At 47.7% G+C, this 14,159-nt stretch overlaps 1 protein-coding gene across 2 annotated transcripts in view; it reads right to left on the bottom strand.

The window, feature by feature from the left end:
* The window catches only part of INPP5A (inositol polyphosphate-5-phosphatase A), a 184,798-nt gene that overhangs the window by 170,106 nt on the left and 533 nt on the right, over positions 1 to 14,159 (bottom strand). The gene's annotated exons all lie outside the window — the stretch shown is intronic.

Genomic DNA, 14,159 nt, shown 5'->3' with positions numbered 1-14,159 from the left:
CTTATAAGAGCTCTTTATAATTTTTTTTTAAGTAGCCTGTTGTCATTTTTTAAATGTATTCCCAGTCTGTCTTTTAATAACATCTAAACTTTAAGAACCTTAAAAAAAAACTGCCAGTTTTATTTAGTCAAATCTATCAGTCTTTTCCTCTATAATTTGTCCAACTATATTTGGAACTTGGAAAAGCCTTCCCCATCCAGAAAGGAAATAAACAGTCAGCTACATTTCCTTCTGTGTGTTCCCCACGCCCCAAGAGCATGCCTGGAGGGGCGAGACAGGAGCAGTCACCCAGTGCAGCAAGCACCCTGAGTGCCCCACTGCTCACAGGGGCTCAACATTCTAACAGCAGCTACCATTTCCTGAACAGCACCACCTGCCAGGTAGAACCCACAGGCACCTCACTTCAATAACTCCATTATTCCTTACAATCACCTTCAGATGTGGGGCCCATCATCATCAGGAAGGAGAGGCACAAAGAAGTTAAGTAATCCCAGCACTTTGGGAGGCCGAGGCGAGTGGATTGCCTGAGCCCGTGGGTTCGAGACCCAGCCAAGCAACTTGGCAAGACCTTGTCTCTACATTAAAAATAAAAAATTAGCCGGGTCTGGTAGCGCGTGCCTGTAATTCCAGCTACTTGGAAGGCTGAGGCAGAAGGATCGTCAGAGCCCAGCAGGTCAAGGATGCGGTGGCCGGGAGCGTGCCACTGCACTCCAGTGTGGGTGATAGAGTGAGACTCCAACTCAAAAAACAAAAAAAGTAGCTTGCTGGGCGTCACACAATAGGGGTAGGGGGAGCCCACCCCCTCAGTCTCCGGGGTTTATGGAGTTTACGACTCTAGGCTATGCAGCCTCAACTGGGTTGGTGAGAAAGGGTCTGAACTTTATCAGACAAATAAGGATTATACTGTCTTTCACAGAAAATAAGATACAGCTGGAGGAGATCTGTTCAGAATTTTCTCTTTGAGGTTAATTTCCACACTTGAGCCTAACTCTATTTCCTTTTACCAAGAGCATATTTAAGACTGCTAATCAGAACAATGTACTGTATACACACTTGACAACAGCAGCAATGGAATTAAGCAAATGTCAACAATAAAGTCTCCAAATCAGATAAACATACCCCCTTCTCCTCTTTCTCTCCATATCCTATGCTGTCACTCAGTCGGGGGCACCTCCCAGGCAGCTCTCCAGAGCCACTAACTCCTTCCCAACCCATCTTCCATTTCCAACCAAGGTCTTCACAACCTGTCAGTGACTGAGGACACAGGGAGCAGAAGGCCCTGCGGGAACTGCCTGCCCGTGTCCTCTGTTTCAGCCCTCGCTACAATCCCAGCCATCCCACACCCCCAGTCCCGAAGAAACACTGGGCTTGCTGCTTCACTACTGTTATTCCAGGTAGGGGTTTCTTTCAGCTCTCATTCTCTCACTCATTTCACTGGGGACACAGAGGGAGCCAGGACAGACCAGAGCACCCACTTCTGGGGGGGTATGGCACTGGGTGAGATAGCCACTGAGGACAGCCACAGGCCTTCAGGGGGTCAGGCCCAGCACTGCTAGCCCCACTGACCTCCAGACCCACCTGCACAGTGGCCAGGGCTGACCATTTCAGGACAGAGGTGAAGCCGGCAGTATCTCCCAGCCTCAGTTTCCCCTTTGGGCCTCCTGGTAGCACTTGGGACGAGAACAGCCTGCCTGCCCTTAGCCCCTGTCCTGGTCAGCTCGGGCAGCCATAACAAAACCAGACCGGGGACTTAACAGACATGTATTTCTCACTGTTCCAGAGGATGAAGTCCAAGATGCCAATTGAGCTGGTTCCTGGGGAGGGTGAATCCTGGCTTATAGATGCCGCCTTTGCACTGTGTCCTCACATGGTAGAGAGAGCCTGTTCTAGTGTCTCTTCTTACAAGGGCACTAAACCCATCGTGGGGCCCCACCCTCAGGACCTCATCTAATCTAATCGCATCCCAGAGAGCCCACCTCCTGATACCATCACATTGGGGGTTAAGACTCCAACAGATAAATCTGGGGGGGACACAATTCAGTCCACCGCAGCAGACAAGCTGCAGTCATGCAAACTCCAGTGGAGCAAATGACCCTTCATGGGCGGCTGGGTATGAGCTATGAGAACTCTCAATTGGAACATTTCCAGTGAGAGGTTTCCCAGAGTCACTGTGGAATCACTCGGACAACTGTGAGGATGGATTGCCAACAGTGCACAGCAAAGACTACTAATGTCTGCATCATCTCATAGCAAGCTTCCACCTTCTATGAAGAACATATATGTCAGCTAATATAAACACCAAAATCAGCCTCGTAGACAGTTATAGAGAGCTCTGTGCACACCAACAAAAACTCATTAGAACAGTGAGGGAAAGAACTGCACGTGGGCCTGACAGTGTCTAACACATTTGCTCCCTGGCTTATACATTACTACAAGGCATTTACCACCTCAGGGAGCAGAAGCAGAAAGGACAACACCGAATGTGGCCTGGGGATGAGCAACCAGAACTCCCACCTGCTGACCGCAGGCGGCAACAAGGCCCCTCCCAGGGGCAGTTTCTTAAAACCTTCGAAACACACCCACCCTGCAGCCAGCAGCTCTCCCACAGGCACGGACCCAGGCGGGATGAAAGCATGTGTCCACAGCAAGCCTGCCTACCCGTGTCTGCAGCAGCTTTGGTCATCAGGGCAAACGGATGCAGCCCAGGGGTCATGGAGAGGAGAGGGGAGAGTGAAGGGCAGGCACCAAATGGCAGAATCCTGGGTCCCGTGCCCTAGGAGAAGGAGCTTCGGCGTGCACGGCATATGGGATAATCTCAAAATACTCGGCAGAGGGAAAGTAAGCAGAAAGATGTGCCGTGCACCCCGAGGGTCTCAGTCGTGTGAAGTTTTGGAAAGCGCCAAGGAGATCTGCGGTGCACTGAGAGGTGAGGCTGACAGGGAAAGGAAGATGGAAACGCTCCATCCTGTGGGGCAGGCGCCATGAATGTGTATGCATTTGTCAAAACCGAAAAAAAATGTGCACCAAAGATCAATGCATTTCACTGTGTGTAAGTTATTCCTCAAGCTTAAAGAACACAAAACCAAAAAAACCTCAGTGAAAACAAACACTGCACACACACAGAGGAGACCTGCCAAGCCCCATAGAGTAGCAGCCTCGGGTCAGGGGAAGGCCAAGAGGGGACAACATCTTTCACTCCAGGACCAGCCTGCTCCTGTGCAAAACCCAGGTGGGGGCACTTCCCTAATCTCAGTCAAAGAAAGGAATGAGAGTAACAAGGCCTGACTCTTGCCATGAAGCCTCTGTACTGGCCAAGAGTCATACACACCCCCTCAACAGAAGCCCTCGTGTCCCTGGTCTTGCCCCTCGCTGCCCCTCCAGGCCGACTGCCAGCCAGTCTGAGACCCTTTTGCCTCAAGACTCGCTGAAGCCTCCCTCCAAGTCTCCTGCTCACTCCCCATCTGGCTTTTCCTGCACCTCCTGGATGAACCACTTTCACTGGAATCCTTGTCTCGGGGGGTGTGTTGGGAGATCCCAAACCAAGACAAGAATATTAACTGACTGCCTCCTACTCAGGCTGAGCAGTGACCTAGAAGCTGGAAAATGAGGTCAGGAAATTATATGGTAAGTCAGAAAGATACAGAGCAAGAAAGAAGAAGAAGACGGGAAGATGATAGCAGTGGGGGGATCAGAGAGTCAGGGAGGCGATTTGAAATAGGCAATCGGGTAAAGCCTCAGAGGCCGAGCCACGTGAGGAGCAAGCAATACAGACACACAGGAGAAGAGGGCCCATCAGACGTGCCAAGGTCCTAAGGCCAGATAAGAAAGAAAACTAGGAGAAAGGAGGGAATAGAGGAGGGGTCGCAGGACTCCAAGGCCACAGCGAGGACCTGGGTCCACTCGGGCTCTGTGAAGTCTGAGGAATCCACAGCAGGAGCAGAAGGCCTCTGCAACAAACTAGGGAGAGCAGACTGAGCCATGGACAGGATGGTAGCAGTGATGGCAATGAAAGCCAGATTCCAGAGAGTCTCTGAGGATAGTAGGCCACCATCTGCTGACACATGGGGTGTGAGACAGGAGAGACAGAGATGCCACAGTTTGGGCCCAAGTGCAGAGACTGCAGAGCTTGTGGGGCATGAGGGTGAGGCAGGGCAAGCTGGGGTGGAGGCATGGGCCAGAGGATGGAGAAGCCCCATTAGACATTCTAATACTGAGGGGTCCACAGGACATCCATGTCAAGCAGGCCGCTGGAGTCAAGAGTCTGGAAAGAAAGGTGGGGTCCAGGCTTGAGGAGAACACAAGGAGTCCTAAGCATTCGTGAAGGGGATCCTAACACCCACGGCTGGACAAGGAGAGAGCACACCGGAGTCCTAGGCACCCCACCAAATGGGAAGGAGAAGAACCGGACAGAAGACAAAAGGAGCCACTAGAGGAGAGTGTGCATTTCCCCAAGCACCAGATGTGTGCAGGCGTGCAACCGGCATCACAGCCACAACCCCAACAGTGAACTCACACCTCAAAGCCTCCCCAGTTCTCCCGTATAAGCAACTCCTCCAAAGACTCTAGGTCCCTAAATGCTGGAGCACTCCTGCCCCCATAGTCCTGCCTCTTCCACACATCACATAAATGGAATCATACAGCAAAGGCAGGGATGACAAACAAAGCAGCCATAAAAATTGGCTTTAGGTTTCTGTGTAAACATGTCTTCATGTAAGTGGGTAAAAGAGACAGGAGTGGGGTTCGTGGCTCACGTGGCAGCTACATTAAACATGTAAGAAACTGACAGAATTTTAAGAAACTGACAGTCTTTCTCCGATGGCCATACCATTCTGCAGTGCCCCCAGCAGGTATGAGACTTCCACAGGCACTGCTGCTTTTTTTTATCCATACTAGGTATTGTCAGGGTTTTTTTGTATGTTGTTTTGTTTTCAGTTTTGGCCAATCTAATAGATATGTACTGATTACATTACTTATGTTTGAATTTGCATTTCCCGAATGACTTGGGATGAGCATCTTTGCATGTGCTTATCTGCCATTTGTATATCTTCTTTGGTGAAGTGTCTATTAACATATATTGCCTATTTTTAAATTGGGTTATTTGTTTTCTTTGTATATTCTAGATAAAAGTCCTTTATCAAATATGTGACTTGCAAATATTTTCCTCCAATCTGTGACATGTCTTTTTCATTATTTTAACAGTGTCTTACAAGAGCAGAGGTTCCTAATTATGATAAAATCTAATTTATCAATGTTTTTCTTTTACAAATTGTGCTTTCACTGTTGTGTCTAAGAAATCTTTGCCTAATTCAAGGCCATAAAGATTTTCTCTTAAGTTTCCCTCTAGTAACTTTATAGTTTTAAGTTGTAAATTTAGACCTATGGCCAATTTTGAGTTAATTTCTGTGTATGGTACAAAGTATGAAAATTATCAACTTTTTAGCATTTGGATGTCCAATCCCACATCACTTATTGAAAAAGCTGTCCTTTTTCCAGTAAATTGCTTTATATCTCTGTCAATCATGATTGTATTTGTGGGTCTATTTCTCCATCTCTTTTCTATTCCACTGTTCTATATCTCTGTACTTTTACCAAGAAGACACTGTCATGACTGCTATAGTTTTATGGTGTGTCTTGAAATCTGAACATGAGTACCCAAATTTAGTTTGATTTTTCTTAACTGTTCTAGCTGTTCTAGTTCCTTTGCTTTCCCAAAGCAAAGGAACTAGAATCATCTTGTAGACTTCCACCAAAAAATCCTGCTGAGATCTTGGTTGAAACTGCATTAAGTCAGGAAATCAGTTAGTAGAGAATTAACATGTTAACATAATTGAGTCTTCCAATCCATGAAAATGGTATCTCTCTCAAGTTCTTTATATCTTCTCTAATGTCTTTCATCAATGTTTCATAGTTTTCAGTATACAGATATTGACATATTTTATTAAGTTTACATCCAATTATTTCATTTTACTGCTATTATAAATTTTATTTCTTAAATTAAGTTTCCAGTTTTCCATAGCTAATATAAAAAAGATATTTTCATACTGCTCATGTATGTTGAAAATGAAATAAATTCACTTAATAGTAACATAGCTTGTGTGGATTATTTATGATTTTTTAAAAATACCTAGTCATATCTTATGCCAAGAAGAGGAGTTTTACTTCTTCCTTTCAAATCTGTATGAATTTTGTTTCCTTCTTGCTCTGTTGCACTGGCTAGGACCTTTGGTGCCATACTGAATAGCAGAGGTAAGACCAGGCAGCCTTGCCCCATTCCCAGTCTGCAGGTAAAGAACCATTCTATCTTTCGCCATTAAATATGACGTAACCTATGGGGCTCTGAAGATGCTCTTCATGGGCTGAGGATATTCTTTTCTATTCTCAGTTCTCTAAGAGTTTTTATCAGAAATGGTTACAGAATTTTATTGAGTGCTTTTTTTATATCTATTGAGATGATCATATAGTTTTTCTTGTTCAGTTAGTTGACATGATAAATTCTATTGATTGATTTTTTTTGACTGTTAAACCAGCCTTGCATTCCTTGGTCATTACACACATATATATGTTTGTATGCATGTGTTTATATGTATATGTGTTTATATTGGTTTATATATTTGATTTGGTAAATTTTAGATAATTTCTGCATTTATTTTTCATGAAGGATATTGATCTGTATTTCTCTAATGCTCATTTCACAGAATGAGTCAGGAAGTATCATCTGGGATTGAATCCTCTTGGAAATTTCTGTACAATTGCTATTATTTCTTACCTAAATGTTTGATAGAATTCACCAGTGAAGCCATCTGGGCCTGGAGGGTGTCTTCTGGTTTTAGTTTAAGATGAAAGGTAAATCTGGTACCTATTATTCCATGTCAGGAAAAATTATAACTTAATAGGTATAGGGCTACTGAGTTTATTTATTCCTGCTTGATACTTCTGTTTTTCCAAAAATATGTTCCCTTTGAATAAAGTTTCCAATTTATTGGCATAAATTTGTTAATGGTATTTCTCTCATTCCCTTTTTGTTGCCTATAGGATTTTAAGGGATTATGTAAAATTTCCAACATTGGTAATTTTTGTCTTATACCTTCAGAATACTAGACATAGTAGAGCAAATTAAGCCGAAAGTAACCAAAAGAAAGGAAAAAATAAAGAGCAAAATCAGTGAAAGAGAAAACAGAAAGACAACAGACACAATCAATAAAACCAAAAGCAGATTCTTCAAAATGATAAACTGACAAATGCCTAACAATACTAGTGACTGGTTTTTCTCCTCATCATGGATCATACTTTCCTGCTCTTGTACCTGTCTAATAATTTTTTGTTGGATGCTAGAAATTGTAAACTTTATCTTGTTGGACACTGGCCTGGACATTCTCTCTAGGCCATCAACTGGGGCAACTACAGGGCTCACGGCTCTTTTTCTCCTTTCTCAGGGATTGTTGTCCTATACTGCCTGTTCTCTAATGCTTAAAACACACTGTTTCTATCTTCTTTTTTTTTGAGTTGGAGCCTCACTCTGTCACCCAGAGTTGGAGCCTCACACTGCATCTAGAGTGCAGTGGCATGCTCATGGCCACCACAGCCTTGACCTGCTGGGTTCAGGCAACCCTTCTACCTCAGCCTTCCGAGTAACTGGAATTACAGGCATGCGCCACCATGCCCAGCTAATTTTTTATTTATTGTAGAGATGTGGTCTCGCCAAGTTGCCCAGGGTGGTCTCAAACCCACGTGCTCAGGCAATTCTCTCACCTCAGCCTCCCAAAGTGCTGGGATTATAGACATGAGCCACCGCGCCTGGTCAAGCACACTGTTTCATATATTTTTTTCTGGTTTTAGTTTAAGATGAAAGGTAAATCTGGTACCTATTATTCCATGTCAGGAAAAAATTGTGAAAGACTTCAAAATGTGCAAAAATGAATGTTCTGTGTAGCTCACCTATTTGGGTTATCCCTACCTTCAGTTTTCTCTGAGCTATGTTACAACTCTGTAAGTTTAAAAACTACTGGTAAAACACATGATTCCTGACCACAAAAATGCACTGTGTCTGATGAAATGCAGTGGATTACTACCCTGTGGACACTGGTCAGTTTTGTATCTATTAAGTCATCTATTAATCCATTTTAGCATTGCTGATGGGAGAATCTATTTGTCTGCATTCTGGAATCTTCTTTAAACCAGTTCTATGTCTTACTGATTCTCACTGACAAAAAAAAAATCTATTATCTCAATTAAAAAAAACTTTATTACAAGCTCATTTATATTTGTATGACAGTCAACATCATAACCTATTTTAAAATGTATCCTCAGCATTTGCATAAACAAACTTTAAGCAACATAAGAGTTTACCACAGAAAAACAACTTTAAAAAAATGAAGGCAGCCATACAATGAAATACTCTGAAACTAGTAAAACAAGAGTATACATTAATTCACACAGAACTATTTCCAAGTTTAAGAGAAAGAAAGAGAGAAAGGGAGAGGGAAGGGGGGCAATGAGGGAGAGAAGAGGGAGGAGCAAGGGGAAAGAGAGAAAAAGAAAGGGGGAGGGAGGGGGAGGAGAGTAAGTTGTAAAAACATCTATCTGTGATCTATTCAGGGAAGGCACATTTCCCTATAGACAGACACATATTACAGGATGTGTCCATTGAGTTAGAGGTAGAATTAGGGGTGGAGGGAGTATTTCTTTATACATATCTGCTTTGTTCAATGTCCTCAAAATGCTATTCAACAATTACCTGCTCCACACACGTCACTTGCCAGATGCAGTCAGGTGCTCAGGACACAGCGACGAGCTTATGCGCAAGTACACAGTCTTTGTCCACAGGAAACAAGTTAGGACAGATATCCTAGCTACCCTACCTGCACAGTCAGAAGAATCAAGCTCAGCACTGACCAGCACAGGCAGAGAGGCTGCTCCTCCTCACCCTTCAGGTCCCAGGTCAGACTTACCAGAGGCCTTCCCTGATCACCCCACAAAAAGCGCTCTGCTTTCTCCTTGCCCCAGTAGTTCTTCTCCTTTACCCCAATCCCCACCAGACAGAAACTCCAGAGAGCAAGGAGTCTGACCCCTTCACTGCAGGCTCCCAGAACCTTCCATGGTGCTGGCACCACCCAAGTGTGCCACAGCTGTGTTGAATGAATATGTGGATAAAAGAGTGAATGAATAGAGGCATTTGGCTCTAAATTTATTGTGGGGTGTATTTGCAATACTGTTGCTGCATACCACACACCACACTAGATATGTGAAGGTGAGGTTCCATGCTCCCTTGATTCTCACTATTTAAAATATGAGCACTTCACTAAACATTTCAGAGCCAACTGCAGGGAGAGGAAGACCAACGGACTGCATATTCATTTCCATCTCCCTCTTTTCCAGGCAAGGGGCACAGGAACCTGGACGGGCCTCACTTTTTTTCCAAAGCAAGTGTGCATGCAGTCATGGCCACACAACAGAGTAATAGGAAGGGGCCATGCAGAGTCACACTGTGTCCCAGCATCAGCAAGACACATCTTGGAATGTCGCCAAGGGCCTGATGCAGGAGGCAGGCATCCAGAATAGACAAGTCAAGCAACAGATACAAGGAACGAGACAGTGGTCACACCAGCATTAGATCTGTCCAGCTTACCACTTGTCCGAAGTGGGGTTCTCACCTACTCTCAATTCCTCAGAGGACCTCCAGGCCGACGGCCCCATATGCTGAGATGCCAGTCAAACAGCAAGGATTGGGAACCAAATGGGGTCAGGCTGTCATCTATCCTGGCCCTGCCTCCCATGAACAAGGTGACAGGGGCCTATCGCTTCATGGCTCTGCCACCAGGAGACCAAGAATCCTCACAGGACCACCTCACAGGGTGCTGCCTGAAGATCTACAGGATGATGGGGAAAGAGGGAACCTGCAGAATCTTCCTACAAAGGTTTGAGGGGCTGGGCAGGGGTGATCTGGGACACCAAGCCTGAGGCTACAGGAGAGGCCCCACTTGCTTTCCCCAAGGACCTCTCCTTGAAGACAGCCCGCCTCACTGGAACAGGACCTCAGACCAAAAAGCGCAGAATCCCCAGTGCTCCCCAGGATGGTCACCACCAGGACATGTCCCAGTTACCGGCCACTCCTGGATGTGCCCATGAGGAATCTCAAACTCCAGCGTCCTCAGTTATCCACCAAACCCTCCGTTTTAGAAAGAAAACAAACAAAGCTACAGTTTAACATAGCAGTTGCTTTTGCCAAAAATAACACAAACGCAGAAAGCCTAGAGAGCGGAATCTGGGCTCCGGCCACAAGCCAGCACCTAAAGCCAAAGGCACGCACAAAGCCAGGCAGGCAAGGAGAGCCCTTCAAGCCTGTCCAACTGTCCCCAATAGGCACACAGCCTGGAAAAGAGACCACACCTGGCCCCAAACAACCAGCACTCAGCTTGTAGCTGACCCTGGAGACCATTTCTGGCTGATCTAGGCTCTAGCACTTTCTTCCCCAAACCCTCAAAATTAGATTCCTAACTCAACAATTCAGAAAAAATTTTAAAAAGGGCTCACTGACCAATATAAAAAAAACTGATCTCATTTCTCTAACTCAGAACTCCTCTCTGAAAGGACTTCACCCCTGTCCACCTCACCACTCAAGCCCTCCTCTGACAAGACTCTCCCCCTGCCCACTTTACCCCCAGACCCTCCTCTGACAGGGCGTCCCCCTCACCCACCTCACCACCCAGACCCTTACCTGACAGGGCTTCCCCACTGCCCATCTCACCTCCCAGACCTTCATCTGACAGGGCCTCTCCTCTGTCCACCTCACCACCCAGACACTCCTCTGACAGGGTCTCTCCCCTACCTACCTCACCAGAGAGACCCTCATCTGACAGGGTCTCCCCCCCCTCTTCACCACTTAGACCCTCCTCTGACAGGGCCTCCCCTGCCCACCTTACCACCCAGACCCTCCTCTGACGGAGCCTCCCTCCTGTCCACCTGACTACCCACACCCTCCCCTGACAAGGCTTCTCTCCTACCCAACTCACTAGCTGACATCGTTCCCCTGACCACCAACCTCTCTCTATCTCCATCTCAAAGAACTCTCTGTCCAGAATCTTCCTCCTGTTCCCTGGCTGCTCTCCCAGGGATGTGCCTGCCGATCTTACACCTCCCAGAAGCAGTCAAAATCCCTGGGGACAAGAGCTTCATCAATGTCTGAAGGTGAGCGAAGGACACCACATATCCAGACAAATACATCTATCTGGCGGGCCACTCGGAGCACAGCGGAGGGGCTGCCCAGCCCATCCTCTGTATCCTATGGGATGTGGACAGCTCAAACCCGGCTGACAGGATACCTGGCCATCCCCACATTACCCGGCACAGACTGCAACCCCCAGAGTAGCCCTGGGCTCCCCGCTCCACCCACACCCTCCAGCAAGCGGGCCTGGTTCACAGGCAGAGATGCCCCTAGCAGGCCCTCTGGGTCCATTTCACCCACATATGCTCAGGTCACATGGCCCAGGACTGGTACCCCATACAGGGCAGTCCAGGACACAGCCCAACCTGCACTAGGTCACCCTGGTGACCCCCTCAGTCCCTCAGATGTCAGACTAGCAGACTCTGAGGCCAGGAGGAGGGGAGGCTCAGGCCATCCCCCAACATCTGCCACCACCTTCTGATCACAAGTACACCCCACGGACACAACAGAGCTGCAGGAGAACAGGGGCTTCGGGATTTGGAGGCCAAATACAAGGAGGAAGACTGCTGGGGGTGGGAGGGTGGGGACATAGCTGCCTTTTCTGTCACTCATAGGTGGGGCTCTGTTGCCCTCCATGGAGCAGGAGGAGAAGAGACCTTTCAGGCCCCAGGAAGAATTTGGTCAGCACCTGGTGTGGCGAGTCAACATGGTTGGAGACAGTCATTGCTGAGGAGTCGGAGTTTATCACGGCTGTAGTACACCATCAGAAATTGGGCGTCAGGCCCAGGGCACCACAAACGTTTCCCAAAATAGCACTCTGCGGGGTATCACCAGCCTTACTGGGATCAAATTAAAATATGACAAGGATAAAACAAACCAGGAAAAGAGCAGTGACAGTGTCCAGATAAGCCAAAGGAAAAACATGAAATCACAAGGGTGGATTCTGATTTCAACCACAAATGTGGCAGGTCCTACTCCTGGGCTGTCACACACGAAACATTCACTAAATGAATACCCGTAAAAGAGAAAACAAGCGCAGGGACATGGAGCTCCCTGAAAGGCACATGCAGTGAGGACCCTGCCGTGCTGAGCAAACCCGTCCCACCAACGACTCCTGCCTGGGGAGAGGGACAGCTGGCAGGGCCCACTGCGTGTGGTCAGCACAAAGGGAACAAGCGTGCTCCAGGCAGGGGTGGCAGAGTGTGGCGGGGGCAGCTTCAGTTCTTGAGGCATCCTCGGACTTCAAACAGGTGCTGAGCAGACTGTGGCCAATACATTATAATTCATCCTTTAATAAATTCATTGTATCTAATCTTTTGATTTATACATATTTCATGTTTTAAAAGAGAAAAATATTTATCTCATTTGCACACCTGACCAAAGAACTCCACAAAGAGAGGTGTTAGTTCTCTAGAAAAACAGCATCCCCGTTACATGGTTGTTGGGTATGTGCACACACACGTGCACTCCTACTGCCACAGACATGTTCACACACATGGCCGTCCTTTGGCATGACCTGGACATGGGTTGCAGAAGCACCCATTTCACTCTTGTTGGCATTACAACGTGGGAACACTGATGGGCCAGGCACAGATTACCTGCGAGTGCAGAGGCCCCCCCAGGCCTCCCAGCTGTCCCACGGCTCTGCCCCTGGCCCAGCCCCTCATCCACCCCCCACCCTCACGAGACAGTCCCTTCATAGTCAAACCCAACCAGGTGGGAAGTGCAACTGCACACCCCCTGTATGCTGCTGCCAGGAAACCCAAGGCAGCCTCACAGGGTCCTTGGGCCTCCACTCACCTGGCCAAGGCCATCTCCACCTAACAGCCAAAGCAATCTGGGAAACACGAATCGCCTCCAGTCACCAGCTCAGCCCCTGCTCCACTGTCCAGGCAGGCTCCACTGTCCAGGCAGGCTGCCCACCCTACACTAGCCTCTCTGTGGCTCCCCTGCTGGGCCTGGACACTGCCACGCCCATGGTCATGCAGCCCTTCTCACCCACTAAACCTCCCCTAAACATTCCCTCCTCAGAGCAACCTCTCACACCACACCATCTGGCCCCCTGCACACTCAGCCACCAGAGAATCCAGGTGGCTCCTTGCTGGCCAGTCACCTGATTCCTGCTCCTAAGATGTATGTCTGGGAAGCACAGATTTGCCTGGCTCTTCAAAACGACATTCCCACATCCGAGACAGAACAGCCACCAGTGCAGGTGCCCCATGATAAGACAGGAGATAGCCAGAGAAAGGCTGGGCAAAGAGACGGGTGGGTCCTCTGGTAACAATGTAGCGAACTCCCAGCAGGCCTCTCAGGCTCAGCGTTTATAAACAAGCTCCCCGCAAGCCTCTCAAGCTAAAGTTTAAGTATCCACTGCTGGGATCGAAAAGCAACCAATCAGCTCACCATTAGGCCCTTACCTCCTGCTGATTGGTCCTTAGGACTGACCCTCAGAACAGCTAAGTAAGGACCAATCAGCTCACAGGTAGTGCTAGCCAATCAGCTTGAGCTTAGGGCTATATAAGCATCACATTTCCGCCCCAGAAGGGCAACCCCTTTCGGTCCCCACTCACTGTAGGAGGTTTTCTGTCCTCGCAATAAGTCCCATTTTCTCACTTTCCGGCTGTCAGTGTCCTCATTCTTCCAGGGCATAAGACAAGATTCTCCACCCTGATGAGCTACAGAAGATCATTGAAGCCGAAGAGCCGTGCACCCCCAGAGGCTGGCTTGCCAGCCGACAGAGGCAGCTGAACCTGGAAAGCTGCTGGAAGGTGAGACTCGGAAGCTGAGACACCCAGGGGCTAGGCTTGCCAGCCCACTAAACCAGCAACACCCTCAAGGCCTGGCTTGCCAGCCCATTAGAGCCAACACTTCCAGGGCTAGGCTTACCAGACCTTCTCTGGGCCTAGGCTGGCCAACCCATTGAGCCAACACTCTTGAACCACAGGCTAATCTGAAAAATCCGTATCAATAAAGCCTGTTCAACATTATACCAAGGGGT

This window comes from Carlito syrichta, unplaced genomic scaffold, assembly GCF_000164805.1.
Source record: "Carlito syrichta isolate Samal-C Ts95f unplaced genomic scaffold, Tarsius_syrichta-2.0.1 Scaffold304560, whole genome shotgun sequence".
Lineage (NCBI taxonomy): Eukaryota > Metazoa > Chordata > Mammalia > Primates > Tarsiidae > Carlito > Carlito syrichta.
The sequence above is the reverse complement of the archived record's forward strand: the minus strand, read 5'-3'. Positions and strand labels throughout refer to the sequence as shown.